Genomic DNA, 18,017 nt, shown 5'->3' on the forward strand with positions numbered 1-18,017 from the left:
TTTCCAGCTGTGAGATGAAAGGTAAAAGATTTAAAATTATATAGTGGACAGTAGACCTCTGAATCAGTGAATCTGACATACTCCCTGCTAAATACCACAGGCTGTAAGAAAACCTTTGAGCATAGCAACCTCGTAACATTTTTTGGAAAATGTAAAAATGGGCCACCTGGGGATCTGAAATCTTCTGGCTGTGTTTCCTGGCAATGGGCAAAGTCCACTTTTGACCAGAGAGTCGTAGAACTTTTTGACTCATCAAGCCCAGTTATACACAGCCTTAGTTATACACAGCCCTAGGACCCAGCAAAGGAAGCACTGGGCAGCAGCTGTTGCCCAGTCCTCTAGGTAACCTTCCTGGTAACTAGCAATCTGACACGAATACTTACCAAGTAGTGTGGTAGCTGTATAAGGTCATCCTGCTTAGCTGTCCATGCCCTTTCATCCATAAGTCACAAGTGCTTCACTCTCAGAACTGTAAATTCCTTACACCTCCATCAAGAAAGCACTCCTTCTTCCACCCCACCCATTTGGTGGTTTTCCCTCTCTATGGTTTCTATTGCTTCAGCTGCTCAGATCAAGAATGGTAATATTTTTACCACAGCTAAATAAAATACACCCCACCCACTTATTGCCACAACTTGCCTTTAAACTAGCTGGAGCAAAAAAAACATTCCAACAGGTAAAATATTAATTTACTGTGGGCTCAAATGAGCCTCCGAGCAGTGCAATGCTCTATGAAATTGCACAGGACAGAGCAGGTATTGTCTACACCTCAGTTCATTAGGCTTCAATGTAAAAGGTTGGAAGTGGGCCCGTCAGAAATCTCAGGTCCAGGTTCTGCGTCCTGTTGTGACTACGTGCTTCTCTCCCGGGCTCACCACAACACCTCCCAATAGTCCTGGGTGCTTCAGATCCCGAGGTGCTTAAAATCCAAACTCAAATTTAAGGAAGCGATGTAAATTCAACAGCCAAATGGAGAAAAGCTCAGCAGTGCTATTTCTGTTGCTTGGGCCCAAGCCGAGCATCTGTTTCAGAGATGTATCTGTCTAACTTTGCTTTTGCTGTGAAAACCTCAGCTTTGCTGAGCGGCAATCCTTCACTCCAGGAGGCATGCTAGTCCTTCTCTGTTGTGCTCAGTCTGGTTCAAGGCATCTTCGCTTTTAGAAGGATGTAAAAAATCAATCAGAAGAGCTACGGAAAGAACAAGCGGAGGCACGACACCTGGCCTGTTCAACAGAGTCTTGCAGAAGAAAGCATTTGATGGCATAATCTGGCCGTGCAGCTCTATAATCTAAGTTGACAACACAGATTGCTGCTACAAAAGAGAAAACTGAAACCATGTTTTCCCAGATTGTGGAGATTAATCCGGTCAGAGGAGATCCTATTTCCAGAGTGACAGCAGACGGCTCCCCACACCCCCACCATCCCCCCAGCACCTCTCACTCCCAGGTCACTAGCTGGGATTTGGGCAAGAGGGGGTTGCTCAGTGTAGCGAGGCCTCCCAAAACTTGAAAGAGCAGTGACCTACAGGTCAGCCTCCTGGCCACGGGTGCAGAAGTGGATTTAGGGGCAGGAGGCCCTCAGCCTCACCTTGGCTGTGGCAGAGCATCATGTTTTGAGGGGAGAGTCGCAGGGCACAAGCCGATGTGAAGCTCAAGAGGTCTCAAGTAACTCCATGCCAACTGCATGCCCCTCTGAGAAGGGTCTACCATGACAGGTGGTAAATAGGACTTTCAAATGATTTTTTTTTTTGTGGCTGCTGGTTATACTACGGTAAAAAAGCTCCCTTCAGTTCAGTGCGATGAACTGAGCCAAAGCAAAAAGCCAATGCCCCATGCTAGGAAGCAAGGATGGAGAGGTAACCCAAACCCCCACATTTAGCAGTGACCAATAGTACTGCCCCCAGGTGTGCTTCCCTGCAGTGCTGGTGGTGAGGAGCACCCTTATTCTGGAAGCTGCTGGGCCTCCATCCTTGGAGTCCAGTCCCTTCTGGCTGTTTCTCAGTTATTGCTCATGCTATCACTTTTCTGAGATTCACAGTGAGACACAGGCCAAGCGAGACCATAATTTATTTCAAGGAAGTTTGTGACTGTCTGTCTGATTTAAAATTTGAGAGGCTTCTGAATTACTCATGTGGAAAATGCCTTTCCAGGAATGCTTGCACTGGTCTTGTTAATCACATACTCACACCGGTATGTACAACATAACAGGTTCTCCAGTGTTTTCCCCAGGGGAGGAAAGTGACTGTTTTGGCACTAGACTATTACATTTTACTCACTTGCATTACAAATAAGATTTGGGTTCCCTGACACGTAATGGTGTAGAGAAAATGAAAGTAATAATCACAGCTGGACCTCAGTTTCTCTTCAGAGTGGAATAAGAAACAAGGACAAAGAGATACGGTGACTTGCTCAAAGCTACCTGAGCAGTCAACACAAGATGATAAACCAAGCCCAGATTTATTGACCCTGATCCAACTGCCTTTCCATGGGACCTTGTTCTCTTCACTGACAATATTACCCTTTGTTTGCTTAACTTTCAGTTTTAAAAGATACCTGAATTCAATTAAAAAAAAAACATAAATGAGGCTAGATATGACTGTAAAATGGTAATGAAAATTCCTTACAAAAGTAAGTGCAAGGTTCAAGCCATCATAGTAGGATGCAAAATATAAGTGATTTGCTCCAGAGAGAAAAAGGAAGGTTGACCAGCACATTCAAAATTATAAAAGGTTGAAAACAAGAAGCATGAATTCCTTTGAATCCCTTTCCTCCCTAAGGCTGGAAAGAGCAACATTTGATATAATTATATCAGTACAAATGAACCCCAACAGAAATGGGTTTCTTTTTCATGTGATTTATTACTAAGCCATTCTGAGAAATTGAGTGGTAAATGAATCAGTCATTGAATCAAGTGTTGCATCTGAATTTAAAGAAGAAATGCATAATTTAATTTAAACTACAGTAACTTTTGCTGCTGAGATGATAACTAGGGCCACTCAAATTAAATGATGCAGGATATAGGAGGATATAAGTTGATAACTCTCAGCACTGGGAAGGTATAGCAACCCTTCATACCCTCTCTGTCACTTTGATTGTACTGGGGAATATATTTCCCATGATGAGCTGTACTAAACTTATCCTAAATTTCATCACTAGTGGTAGGGGAAATGTGGGTGATTTGATGGTTCTTGAGTAAGTCACCAGTTCATGTTGCCCTGGTGAGTGGGAAATATTTGGCCAATGTACCAATGGTGGTGGACTGGACTGTCAACGTGTAAGCAGAGGTAAGACATGCTCAGAGAGCTCCTCATTTTCACACCAACTTGCAGGTGATGTTTATCTTTGATGTCATATACCCCTGACCCAGGTATATTTGGGCTGATGAAGCAATATTACTATTACTGCTTGAGGCCTCATCCAGGTCTGAGTCCAAGATAAATAAAAGTAAAGATAAATCTCTCTGTCCTCTCATGTATTAAGGACTTACGGCCTTAGGGAGGACCAAGGTACAAGCAAACAACTGGAACAAATCTGATCTGCTGTAAAAAGATTTTGTTAATGTAATAAAATTAATGTGCCTTTGAAGAATTTTACAAACTGTTTTGCATAGCACTTAGTATACAGTAAACCCCACAGAGATCTTTCCTATCTAGATTATAGGATGGTATTAGCTCCTCCAGAGCAAAAACAAGAACTCAGCTGCAAACGAGTGACAGCCTGCAGCTTTAAATATCAGCTCTGGAGGGCAGCTATTTCAGCACAGCAGATGCCTTTCTCCTGTGAAATTCCCACGCACAGGAGATGCTTGGGTTCATGTGTGCTTAGCTGCTCCATCCTTCAGCACTTCCTTTCCCTAGAGTGAGGGAAAGTGAAGAAGGGCTCCACTTCCAGCAAGGATGCAAATGCTGTTTTGAATTACAAAGAAGAAAATGAAGGACTCTCCCTGGGCAGCCTGACATGTTATAAATTCCTTTGTTGTAGGCATAGTCTTGTGTCTTCCTCCAGCAAATAAGAAAACCAAAGGGTTCAAAATGCTTTAGCAACACAAAGAGCCCAGTTTAACTCCCAAACCTTGAGCAATCTTTCCTCTCACCCCCCAGAAAACCCCAAAACAATGGTAGGCAAACAGTCTCCCAAACGCTCCTGTTGTAGTAACACTTCTCAGTGTAGCAGAACTCTGGCCAGCAGTGGCTTACCTTTTTTTTCAAGCAGACAAGAAGAAAGCATGGAGGAGTTAGGCCAAACCCTAACACCGATGAGCTGAAAGCTGATGGGGAAGCAGAACCAATTAAGCAAGGAAGGGTTTCTCTGTACTAGCATTTCCAAGCCATTTCTTTCTGATTTGGTCCCATTGCTGGACATAGAGGTTAGGTTGGTTGTATGGCTTGTCTGATCACAAACAGCTGCCTTCTTTGCTCATTCACCAAGCCAGACTTGAAAAGGTTAGAGAAACACCTGGGCTTTGACATAGTCTACGGTAAGAAGAAAGATACTGTCAGGGTATTATCCTTCATTTTTGAAGTACGAGAGGACACATGGAGGAAGATTGTGCATCATCGTTTAATGTGAGATGGCTAAGAAATAATAGTGAATGCAAAAAAAGACAGAAAAAAAAATTACGTGACCAAATAATCTTTCAAAACTGGTAGTTAAAGAGCAAGAAATACAGAATCAAAGGGAATTTGAACTGCCCTGCCCAACAACCAGGGATGTAAGCCTGACCAGCAATACAAAAATAGCATCTCCTTATAAAATGAAAAATCTGTGCTAAGCCACAGAACTTCAAAGTGTCATCTGGTTCTTCTGTTAAAGTATCATCCTTCTCTGCCAGACATATTCCTGCTACCATCCTTCCAAATAGAAAAAGAGAAAGAGAAAACTGCTCAAACATGATGAAGTAAATGTGTTACAAAAATTATAGAATCTATAGCAATTACAGATAAAGGTGTGGAAAGGGATTCTCAGAGGGAGGTCTGTAGTGCTTCTTTCAGATGACTTACACCCATCAGTTTCCTGAAAATTATCATCTCTGAAAGATGCCATCTTCTAGCACTCAAGGTGGAATAATTTCATAGTGTAAATAAAAAGAGAAATATATGTGGGTATGTGTGAGCAAGGGATCAGTGTTCCTCAGCTGTGCCCTGGGGGAAAGAAGAGTGCAGTTTGCCACTTGATTTGAGAGGTTAGAAGGTCCATCAGCTCACTACTCACAATACACAGAAAGCAAAGTTTCACAGAAAGGGTTTCAACCTTTGCAGTTGGCTTCCTGCAACCTCCATATCTACTTTGGTGATAGATGGACTAAATCTTGAGTGCTCTGGAGGTATGAGCTGGGGAAGGTATGCCACCAAGCCACTAAGTTTAGGTGCTTAATTGAGCTCCTGTGCCTTGCAGGAGTGGGGCAGAAATACCATTGGGACCAAATCCTTGCAACTCTTGTACACAGCGCAAACCAGTCTAGGGGCTGTGGTCAGAACTTTACGCCTTATATTGGGTCACAACAAAGCTAAACTGCCAGTCACTGATGGCAAGGCAAGCAATTCCAGCAAATATCAGCATAGAAGTTAGCTAGGACCCACAAGCACCGAGGTGTGATGATTGTGGTCTGAGCTGCTTGGAAGTCCCTTAGGCAGTCACAAAAGTGACCTTGCTGCTTCTGACAAAACTGCTTATTTGCCTTTCCCTCCCATAACAGTTTGTCTTCCTGCTGGATGTCAGGTGTAAATACCCTTCTGCCAGGTCTTGACTCTCAGCCAAAGGGCTCAACAGCTGAGACTGTCCACGTAAGCCTTACTTTAAATGTCCTGTTTAGGAACCTGCATAATGCTTTCAGGCAACAAGTTAAAAAAAATGGCTAACACATTACTTCATTGGATGAAGACAGGAAAGAACAAAACAAATAGTCTTCTGAAGGCCAACACTACCAGTGCTTCCTCAACTGCAAACACAGGGATGAGAATCAGAGCCTCCTTTGCCTGGGGAAGGCAGATCCCCACTACCGTCCCCTCAAGCCCTTCAGCTCCCATGCTTGTGGACCATGGGAGGGGACAAGCACTGAGGCCATTTCACTCACCCCTGCATAAGCAGCCAGGCAGAAACTGGAGCTGCTGGTTGGCTTGGAAGAGCTGAGCCTCTCTTTCAACCCCTGTTACTGCTAACAGCTCTCTCTGCCTGTTCCCCACTCACCTTCTCTTCTTCTCTGGGTTTCAGCTCCTCAGTAGATGACAGCTGCATGGAGGCCCCAAGAAGACTCCTCCTCACATGGGGAAATTTCCCAGACAGCGTCCTCTTCTTCTCCCAATGGCCAGACCTTCAGGGCCTCAAGGCTGCAAGCTGCATTGCTGGGTTAGGGAGACTTGGGTTTGTTGGATACCTTTGGGTTGACTAAGACTTTTCACATCCCTGCTATATCTTTTCCAGTTCCTTCAACTTCCACATGTCCTTTTGTGTGGGTTTCTTTCCCAAGTGTAAACGTCCCATGTATTTTACAAGGTGCAATGAAAACAAAATATTTTTTAGGTGTTCCTGCTGGCTCTGTCATGTCTCCTCAATACCTTTCTGGCTTCCCCTGATGTTCTTCAGGGGAACCTACTCTTCTTCCTCTTTAGACCTCAGCACCAGTCTTACATATCAGACTAATAGAAACTGCATATTGTTAAAAGCTATAAAACATATTGTGTTGTCTGAAGAGACCTCGGTTTACTGAAATTTTGCAAGAAAAACACATTTTTACAGCTGTAAATTTTTTGTATGTTACTTATTTTTTAAAAAATATATAACAGGTGCTTAAATATACACAGTCAACAAACCCACTTTGCTTATATGACTCAGGGTTTGGAAAGCCCAGCAAAATTGAGCCCCACACTGAGCCACCGGCAACTGAGCGACTGCCTTCCCTCCCTCCATTTTCACCCCCCTGCTCTTGCTCTCCTCACACTTCATTACCACATCACTTCTAATTCCACCAAAATGAGGTTGCCGATACTGTGTTTCCTCATAGACCTCAAACTCTCTAAGCATCTCTGGTGTTCTGTGAAGGCCAGTGTTAAAAGCTTTTTAAAAGTATGACTAGATTAGATCTACCGCTCTATTCCTGTTGGCTCTCTGGCTGTGCAATATAAGCATCTGAGCTTTGAGTTAGATGGAATTATGGCATTAAGAAAAACACAAGTAAAATTAATGACCAGACAATGGTCTACCTAAAGGAATATATTTATTCCTTACAACCTTCGTGATAAACTGTAATATAAGCATTTATTTTTTCATTATAAGATCAGTTGATAGTTCAAACATACCAAAATTAGACCTCACAGAGAGGAGTACTCAAGCTCCTTACTTGGTGTGACCTGTGAATACATTATTTTCTGAGTCCTGAAGCTACTGTAGTCCTTCTAACACACTTTTTATTGAGACTTTTTTCAAGCCCATTTGTGTGTGGAACAGGGAGCAAAAGGAAAAGTTAATGAGACAACAAGAGAGGGGGAGAAAAGGAGAAGATAATCATCCATATTATTACAGCTTATGCAATTTCCAGATGTTTGTTAATGAAAAAAACATAGAAGGGATGAAATTAAGAGGAAAACTTAGATAAAAATAATCCAAAACCAAGTTCACGTTTGTGTAAAGTTTGCTGCAGTTCAGAAACCCTTTGTGTGTACCTGGACTGATTTATGATTTCACATCAAAACCACGCCAGCCAGGGGATTTTACATGGTTAGGTTGTGAGACCAGATGATTCTCACTACTTCCAGGGTTTATTCAATTCCCAGAACACAAAAGAAAAGTCAGGGGGTGCAAGCCTGCATGAACTGACATAAAAGAGAAAACAGCAAATCTCTGAAAAGCACAAGGGCCAAGTTTTACATAGCTCCAATTGTGTGAACTAGGAATTTCCACATATTCTTTCCACACTAGTGATTCCTTTGAAATTGCACCCTCTCACCCTTCCAGTCCAGAGAGCCTAAAGTTACTTGTGTCTTGGCTCTTCTGTAACTACATAGCTTGGCCCTCGAGTCCTCATCTGCAATGCTACATTAAAGTTCCCAGGAATCCTTAGCCAGGCACAGATTCGGGACAGAGGAAGAAATCAAGGGAGTCGGTGCGTGCTCCAGGTCATGTAAGGCAGTGGTGATCCTACAGCTGCGCAGCTCCCTCCACGCTCAGCATGGCTCCCTTGGCTCGCACAAGGCTATTTTTAAATCACAGTATGCCATTTCCGCATGCTTCTCATTCTTCTATCTCGCTATTGCTTAGAAATGTTATTTTCATTTATTTAATTGCCTGGAATACCAAGCAGTCATGATTTCCTTTCCAACCTATGTTGACTGCAGACTGCTATTTGGTGGTCATGCTTACCCATTTCAATATGCAGTATTTACACTTCTCGTATGATATATATATAGTGCCCTCTGACACTGGCTCGTCTGCTTCTCGGTTCATTGAAACAGTGTCCAGGCAATGCCAAACTGTCCTGAGAATCCCACAGATGCTGTTTCACAACACTATTTGGCATACATTTCCCTCACTGCAATTATTCATTACAGCTTCAAACCTACACAAGGAGGACAGCAGTTACCTGACTGGAGGTTCTACAGCCATACATTTCTCTGATGGGGTTCATCAGCTTCTTTCTCTCCTCTGTGGAAGAGATCTAGGGGTTATACTCAAAGAAGTGGTACATGTTGGTATGTGACTGACAGTGAAAATAACAAACGCACAAGTACCCTATCTGCAACTAAAAGTCCCTAAATAAAATAATATTTTAATGAATTAGAGATCTGTTGAAAAGAGTGGGAAAGGAAAAAACCACTCTGTGCTTCATTTTTGCAATCAAACTGGTGAACAGTTCCTGGGTTGGCCCTATTAATAAGATAATTTCCAAGCCAATTCAGCTTAAGATGCCATCTTAATCTCTCATTACTCTGGAGTTTATCTTAGACTGCCAAAGCAGGCAAAAAAAGTAGCACATGATGGGACAAAACTGCCAAATTTTCATTTCCTTGACAATGACTATAAGTGAAAAAAGCTGGCACTTATCTTAAGTCTATAGGACTGTTGGAAGAATTTAAAAATTTCAATACCTCATTCTACTTTCTGACACACTCTCTGCTGGCCCGTGTGCAGCTGCCAAACCTGCAGGGTTCCTGGCTTGGATCTGACTAAGGACATCTTTTTACAACAGGAAAATTACTTCAGATTGCGCAATGTTGTCAGGTCATTTAGAAATTTAAAGGTCAACTTAAAGCTTACACTTTCCCAGCTTATGCTATATCTTCAAACCAAGTTTGTTTAACTCAAGCTTACTTAACTCTTTTTTTGGGATCTGGGCTGGAAGGAAAAAAGGAGATGGTTTACGGAAGCTAGCAAGGTAACAGGAAATGGGAATCCTACCTGTGATTTTATCTTTTTGTGTGTGCGTATGAATTTAAGCACTTTCAGTACAAGTTCACTCTAATCCTCTAGTTGCCATTTGAGAATGGAGAAGAAAGAATGTCTTAGTTAACATGCTAGTTAATTCACTCAATTTGATCTTTGGATTAGAAAGATGTGCTGACTTCTCCATCTCAGCATTTCAAAGAGTCTTCTTCAGCCCTGGGAGAAGTGCATGAACAGATTTCAACTTGTGATGTTGGGTTTGTACTCCCAGTGCTGGGCTAGTGTCCCTTGCCAATGCTGTAACCAATAAAGCATAACACAACCTCCTCTGTGGAGATGGCTCTTAGACCTAAGGAGTCTAAAATAATGAGAAGTCCTTCTGCAAAGTTTTCCCTGATTTTAAATAAATAAAAAAAAAACAAAAGTAAAGTCTTGTTCATGTAAGAGTAGATGTTTTCACAGCACTTGCACTTATCACTGAAAAAACCCAAAAGAGCAGAAATGACATGGCAAAGATTTTTTGTATGCATTTCTTTGATAAGAAGTTCCCAGAAGCAATCTTTATTTCTTGTAGAAGGCTGAAGGAAGAATATTCCCAGCAGGACACTGCTATAGACTAATATTCTCTTTTTCCAGGAGATTGAGAAACCTATGCCATCTCACCGCTTTCTCATTTGGAATAATTTTTAGAATAACTTCTAAGTAACTTCTAATTTACTACAGTTATTCCACGTAAAATTGTTGTTGGTTCTCTCCCTGGTCTTGTGGAAAACGCTACTTTGAAATACATTGTGTAAATAATAAAATACATCTGGCATTGCAAAGTAAACTTTATTCCTTTAACACTAACATTTTTAGGTTAAAGATTGCCTCTGTGTGTGCAAAGCCTGGTGGTTTTTTTCAGTGCTACTGTAAGTTTATTAATGTCTTGCTCATTAAGAGTGACTAGCATGAGTAGTTAAGAAAAACAAACAGCAGGAGAAGGACTCAGATAGCTGTACGCACCATCGTAACTTAAATTATGTCATACTCACCTTCCTTCACCTTTTCTAAGTAAACAAATATGTCCTTGCACTAGTAACTCCTCCTTGAACGCAGTACCACCACTACTATCAATCAGGTCAAACCCAGCTGATGGCCTTAAGCACTTGTGCAATATTGTTTAGAACTATTCTTTTTTTTTCCTTCTCAGTCCTTACGAAAAAAAAAATCTTAGCAACTTTTCAGAATGATCTCACAGTTTTGGGTACTCCAAGTCAGAAACCTCAGAGATATTGTGTACTGTTAGGAAGCAGCGAGCTCCCTGGGAAACAGGCTCCCTGCAGGATTCCCAGGTTGGGCACAAAACAAAATGAAAACTTCAGGAAGGGAAACCAGCTCCCGGACAGCAAAAGCCGAAGTCCTGGTGGGCTGATTGTACCTTTCAAGAACAACATACATGACTTAGGATCGCTTTCCTTCAGTATCCTCATTCAACCCTACGTGTCTTTTGTGACCTCTCACAATTCACTGAACTTTCCTAGGGGCCTCTTTGTTACTCCCATTCATCTCTCTTTTTTGTCTTCCCTGACAAATGCTTCTGCTGCACTTCACCAGCCTCCTTTGTGTACCACATTGATTTCAGTGGAAATCTTGTCTCTGAAGATCAGGCTGGTTGACTGCCCTCTTCTCCATTCTCCTACTCTCCGACCCCATGCTGCCAGCTTGCTTGATCACAGAACTTTCCCAGGTGTTTTTGCCAGGTTAATGATTTCCCTATAGACTCAATAGATGGGCATTTCTTCCTTGCCGCGTTCCTTCTCCTTCTTGAGTTACACCAATGCACATAACTTTAAGCTGCTCTCCAATTACAGCTAAATGATTCCCTGAGGTAATTAAGGTGAAACATTACTTCGAAAGACGTTGCTAGTGTTTTGAATTAACAGCAGCATTTGATACAGTTGTCAGTATTTTTCCATTAACAGTGCTAACCTCCCCATCCTCCCTGCAAACCCGTAAAATTGGTCTGATTCCCATGAAGCTGGTGGGAAGAGTCCAGGTGCAGTTTCTCCCAGTGAAGCTGAAATAAAACATTTGCAAGGACAGGCTGATTCTCAGAACTCCCTGCTTCATATATTGATCTCTTTCTTTCAGTGCATTACAACTCGGAAAGCTCTCCTCCCCCCTTTTAATCTCCTTTAATCAGTGGTAGATCGTGTTTCAGCCAGGCTTTAATGGATTCTTGAGGATAGTTACAGAGCTCTTTACCCTTATGACTTGGTGGCTGTGTAATCAGTCCATAGACTTAAAATCCATCTGATTTCCTGGAATTCTTCTGAAGATAACTGAAAGGAGCCCAACAGTGGCAGACTTACACTGCAGCAGGAAAATTTGCCCATATGCATGGTATGCGCTACCGGTTACTCATTCCTCTCTACATGTCAATTACCACTAATCGGTAGATGCAGTGAGAGAACAGCAACACTCATCCACAGGATTTCAAAAAGGCTTGATTATTCTTGTATGCACAATCTATTTCCAAGGTGAAAAAAACTCTTGTTGCCCTGTCCAGTGCAGTGTTTCCTTTGGTATTATTTATACAGCCCTGAGCTCTCATTCCGTATTGATGAAGGATAAGGAGAAAGCTTTGGGGAACCTAATTCTCTAAGATACCATCAAGGCCCATGTGATCTGTCGTTGCTTAAGTAATGCTGGTATCAAGCTAAGCCTTAGCTGAATGACAATGCCATCTTCGCTCAACTAATGTAGATTTTTTGAGGATAAGTTCATGCATGTCGTTGCTTAAGTAATGCTGGTATCAAGCTAAGCCTTAGCTGAATGACAATGCCATATTCGCTCAACTAATGTAGATTTTTTGAGGATAAGTTCGTGCATGGTTCTTGCATGTTTATTGCTTTCCCTTCTTTTTTTTTTTTCAGATTTTTAGGCAGATTTCTAAGCAAAGAACATTAGCATATTGCTCAATTGTAAAAGTTTTTAGTTTAATCTTTTGAGGTAAATGAAGGTATAAAGATGTATAAAACTGTTCTCTGTTGATCTGCTCTGAACAAATAAGTGCAAAAGGATACTTTAAAATGTCCAAGCTGGCCATTCAAGTACAGTGGCAGTTAAAATACCTGGAATACTGGGCTCTAGAAAACATCTGAGGTTAGAAACAGCTTAATTTCACGGCATTTCCCTGATAAAATTTGAAAAAAGCATCACTCTCTGGGCTTTGCATTAATAGATAAAACCCTTTGAAATATAGTAAGTATTCTGTATGTTGTCAGCAGGTATCCTAAATAAATGATTAGGCATAACAAGAGAGTTAGTTCAAGGAGGCTCTGGTTTGCACTCTGAAGGGAATGTGGTGTTACCCTGAGACTCCGGCCAGCACAGCGTAAATACACTGGTAGCTGCTGCACCTGACACATCTCACAGACCAGTTCCTGTTCCTGCCGCAATCCTTCATTAACAGTAAGCGATTTGGCAGGCAATCGGGACCGTTCGAAATGGAACTTCACAAAACATGATAAGAGGATACATTTTCAAGCCAAGGCTACATTTTTTGGTAATTGTGTGCCCAAGTTTGTATTCAATGACCCCAACCAGCCCAAATCTTAAAAAAAAATATTTTTCCTCTAGGTCTATTCTTCCTATTTTAACAGATCTCTCTGTAGCTGACAGCATTTTGACACAGAGATACCAAGCTCATTTTTTAGGCGCATCGCTACCACATTCACAAGGCAGAAACAACCCAACGTATGGATCTTCCATGTAAAGCGCCCTTTGTTCTCCCCAGAAGTCCATGATGTGACCTTATAGCTCAATTCACAAGCTGTGGACAAAGGTCCATAAGAATTTACACAAACAGACCAAGGCACAGAGCAAACAACCTGTAATAAACTGGGAAACTGAAAAGAGTGTATTGTCTTTCTCAAGAAATATGGCAACAGTGATATGTGCTACACCTAAGTCCTTCTAAGAGGAAACACAGATGTGTTTGTGATTTATTCTGCAGGAATTACTCTCCTATCTCCAAATCACAAATATTTTTTCTACCAGTAAACACTGAGGAAAATGTAAAACCAGCTATGGACAGCAAAATAACTGCTGTGCATGGCTGCAGAACCTGTCACTGCCTCAGCAACTTGCAGACCCTGCACTCCAGGACAAAGGAGTCCTTATGCCTTTCTCCAGGCTTCCTAAGTGCAGCTAGCAAGCACACAAAAGGTATAAGAACCAATGCCAGTTTGCTGTTCTATTTGGAGCCTGCTGTCTGTCCTGTCTGCAGAACAGCCCTTAGCCATGAAATGCTGGTGAACTGCTCTGAGGGCCTGATGCCTAGTTCACATCTGGTGAAGGCAGTACACTTCCACAGCAAACTGTTCTGAAAGCAACTGCTAGAGATGGAAATACAAATGAAGCCATCAGACTGAGTACTAGGCTTTCTTTTAAAGGCTATAAGAGCTCTAAGAAAAGTCATGCTGATATTTAAAACTAAACTCTAATGGGTAATATTTTCAGCTTAGCTTTATTTTTTCCATATATCCAGATAACAGCTGACCCTGCTTTGAGCAGGAGGTTCCTGCAGAGACCTCCTGAAGTCCCTTCCATCTTGAACTCTCCTGTGATCCTATAATTAAGAATCACAGCATTAGACATGCGGAAGAAATTTTTTACAATGAGGGTGGTGGAACACTGGAACAGGTTGCCCAGAGAGGGGCTGGATGCCCCATCCCTGGAAACATTCAAGGCCAGGCTGCATGAGGCTCTGAGCAACCTGATCTGGTTGGGGATGTCCCTGCTCCTTGCAGGGGAGTTGGACTAGATGGCCTTTAAAGGTCCCTTCCAACCCTATCTATTCTATGATTCTCTGATTCTAAGAAGAGCCCCCAGCTCTTCACCAGAGCTTTTACTGTCTCATTTGGACTCATTCTAGTAACGCAAAGAAATATATTTCTCCCAAAGCCCTGAGGTCCAACTATTAAAAGAAAAACATAACTCCTGAAAGATCACCTCCCTCCTGGTTACAGAGCAGCAGATTTAATCGAATTCTTTGTTCTAATTCTAAGCACCTGAAGGAGCCCAGCATGATAATCTTCAGCTCTACATGGTTGCTCACCATCTTTGCGGGCTCCCTGTCAGACTCTCCCAGACAGGGTACCCAAATTAATGAGGCTGCAGTTCACCAGCTGAGCATCTGGCCCACGTTGGTTTAACTCTATCAACTAGTTGGATCTGGTTAATATTAGAGACTAACAAAATTCATCTGTTTTGGAAATATAGGTGAGCCAACAGTTAAATCTGCCATCAGTAAAATAATAAAAAAAAAGGTTAGAGGGAGCCTGAGAATGATTAATGCTGGACCCAAACTAACCAGAAAACAAATACTGCTCAAAGCTACTATCAAGAAGAAGAGATTGAAGCCAACATTTTGATGCATGATGTAGAAATAGCTGACTGAGAAATGTAACCCTGGAATCAATTTTATCCAATAGTGCAAAAGAATAAAAATCACAAGCCAAAGTCTACCCAGGATGTACACATGGGACTTCCGTTGATTTCAGTCCTAGCCACACACATGCATCTGAGGGTAGATTTTGGAACCCCAGGTCTTTTAATCCACTACCTCTACTAAGCTCAGTTATCACATGCATTAAGAATGAGGGTTGCATAGCTGTAACTGAGAACAGAATTTGGCCCGTTTATTGTGAGTGGTGTATCTGAAATAGGCTTTCTCCTACTAAAGAAAACTAACTTTTTTTTCGAGTTATGAAAAGTCCTAAGTGGCATATTGTAAAAAAACTTCCAGCCTACAGTGTAAAATACACCCTGGAAAACTACTTAAATTAACAGAATCCATCTTCCAGAGTCAGGAAATGATTCACTGTAGAAAAAGAATGAGGAAAGGCTCTTTGAGTTGCTTTGAATCTGGACTGGACTGATGTTTCTGCTAGTTTTCTGACTTCCAAGTCCTTTAGTACCCTTCTATCCAACTTGTACTGTCCCTGAAAACATCTGACCCTTTGCTCAAACATCATAGTACCGCATCTGTTTCTCCCCTCTTTGCTTTGGCTAGCAACACTAGGAGGACAGACAAATAACCAGTGATGTCAGGAACATACACCATAAATCACTGGGAAATTGAGGTAGTTTGAATAGCCTCGCTGAGTTCTGATGTGCATTAACTTGCACAGCTTTAGGAAAGGCTGCGTGCAATTGCAAGTCATTAACCTGAGGTGCATCCCACATCCCACAGTGTGCTCTGCAGAACGTGACCCAGAGTGGCTGACCTTAGGGGAGTGTTCTCCAGAGTTCATGGCTCATGTACTGAATGCTTAAATCCACCTGGAAAATCAACCAGATTATGTTTTTCTTAAGAATTCTATGCCAGTGTTCAGAAAACATAAATTATCACAAAAATTGTTAGCAAAACAAACAGAGGATTTCCAGGGGACCACAGAAATGTAGGTGTTTGCACAAGTTCTGCATTTGCTTAGGGTCATTGGGAAATTCTAGCCTTTATGAGCTGAACTTTCCAAAGGCATAAGGAGCAGCTAGGACATTAATTGCAATTGAAAGCCAATGGAAATGAGGTGTCAGACCTCCGATTCTGCTCTCAAGAATTTTCCTGAGGATTTAGTAACACTATTGCGATTCATTTTGAGGGGACCCACATCTCTGGCTGTCAGGGCCAGAGTGCACTCTCCTCAGGGTTCAGTTGCCAGGATCAGGGTCAGTGGGGGGCTGTTCCAAGCAGGGCTCCCAGCAGCGCTGGAGGGAGGCCACTTTCAGCCAAGCCAGGCACTGTGACCCTGCCAGAGCTACCATCATCCAACTCTGTAGAAGTGTCCCAAAGGCATATACTGCCATAACCTTTAAAAAGTCTAAAGACAGGCCACGTGGAGGTTCCCTGGAGCAAAGCACTCAACCTCTGAGAATATCTAGCTAGACCACAGTGTGATGGTTTAGCCCAAATCACCACACAGTTTCTCGCTCACTCTCCCCCTCCCCAGGGGGATGGGGGAGAGAATTGGGAAGGAAGGAGAACTCGTGGGTTGAGATGAAGACAATTTACTAAAATAAAAGGGAAAACTATAATAATAACAGAATATAAGGATATTAAAAATATACAAAGTGAACAATATGTGTTTTCTCACCACCCGATGTCCCAATGACCGATACAGCCCGTCCCGAGCAGCGATCACGGAAACAAAACCGAGCAGCAAGCAAAGGAGCAAAAAGGGAGCCAGCAAGGTAGGGGGAACGATGCCAGCAAAAACAAGCAGGAAGGATGGATGCCAGGAAGGCAGATACCCACCCTCGCCTGCCCCCACTTATATACTGAGCATGACGTTTATGGCATGGAATACTCTCTTTGGCCAGTTTGGATCAATTATGCTGTCTGTCTTTCTCCCAGCTTCCTGCATCTGCAAATTAGCGAGACTTGGAAAGCAGGACGGTGTCCTTGGTCTCATTCACAACAACTGGTATCATCAGGGTGTTTATGAACATTCTTCACACACAAAATCCAAAACATACCAGCTACTGAGAGGAAAAATTAACTCCATCCCTGTCAAAACCAGGACACACAGCTAAGCCCCATCTTCACATCCTACATCTTGGCCATGAGCCTGCTTGTGGACTTCAAGAAAATCCCACTGGGGCTGTGGGGAGCTTTGCATTTATTTCAGCACAGTGGCATTTTAAAAAGGGGCCAATTTACTGTTCTGAGCACATTTGGATTTATGTGCAAAGAAAGAGCAACTCCAGTGTTGCTCCAAGATACCATCCACCAGCAACACAAGATCAGCTCCCATCAGCAACTTAGGAGAAGGCTTTTCCCAAGAAACAACTTGCCTGCCATGGGCATTTGCTCCACATTTATTCTAGACTCAGACACACAAATTGTACCACACAAGTCATGTGTATATACCTATTTTTGATCAAAGGTAAGCGCTTGCTTCAAAGCATTGAGTGTCTAACTGAGAATGAAGTCTGACTGTTGAAGCTGTAGCCAATAGTCTTGGGAAGCACCAATAGATATGTTGAAGTAAATTCATGATAAATCCATCAGCACATCCTGGAGTTACCCTTTACAGTATTTCTCTGTCTTCTTTAAAGAGAAAGGAAAAGTGATTTGTAAAATAGACTATAATAAGCATCTGTTTATGAAAGAGGAAAACACACATTGATATGTGACAGTTCAGCTATTGAGCTGGAAATGTTAAAAGTTACAAATAGTATGACCTCTGAGCAAATGATCAATGCTTGTAAAAATAAGGATCTGTACGTACAGTTCTTTCTATCTCAATGTCCTGAAACTGGGCTACAAGTGGAGTGTCAGCTTAGATGACCACATTAACCTTTTTGGGTTTAAACTCTAGGAAGTCAAAAGATAAGAAATGTAAAAGTAAAACAAAGTTAAACATAACTGAGTCTTTCACTAATTTCATCCACACATCCACATCCACACAGAGACACTAGGTTCACGGTGGACTTACTTGGCACTGATGAAACTTGACGTGAACATGAATGAGGGAAAGGTCTCTTCTTGCAGATCAAATCTTTCCATCATTTGGTCCTGTTTGTGCTCCCAACCAAGCCTGCAGAAAATACACAGAGCACACCACTTCCTTTGCTGAAGGCCTGTGCAAATGT

This window comes from Chlamydotis macqueenii, chromosome 1 (assembly GCF_036417535.1).
Source record: "Chlamydotis macqueenii isolate bChlMac1 chromosome 1, bChlMac1.mat, whole genome shotgun sequence".
Classification (NCBI taxonomy): Eukaryota; Metazoa; Chordata; class Aves; order Otidiformes; family Otididae; genus Chlamydotis; species Chlamydotis macqueenii.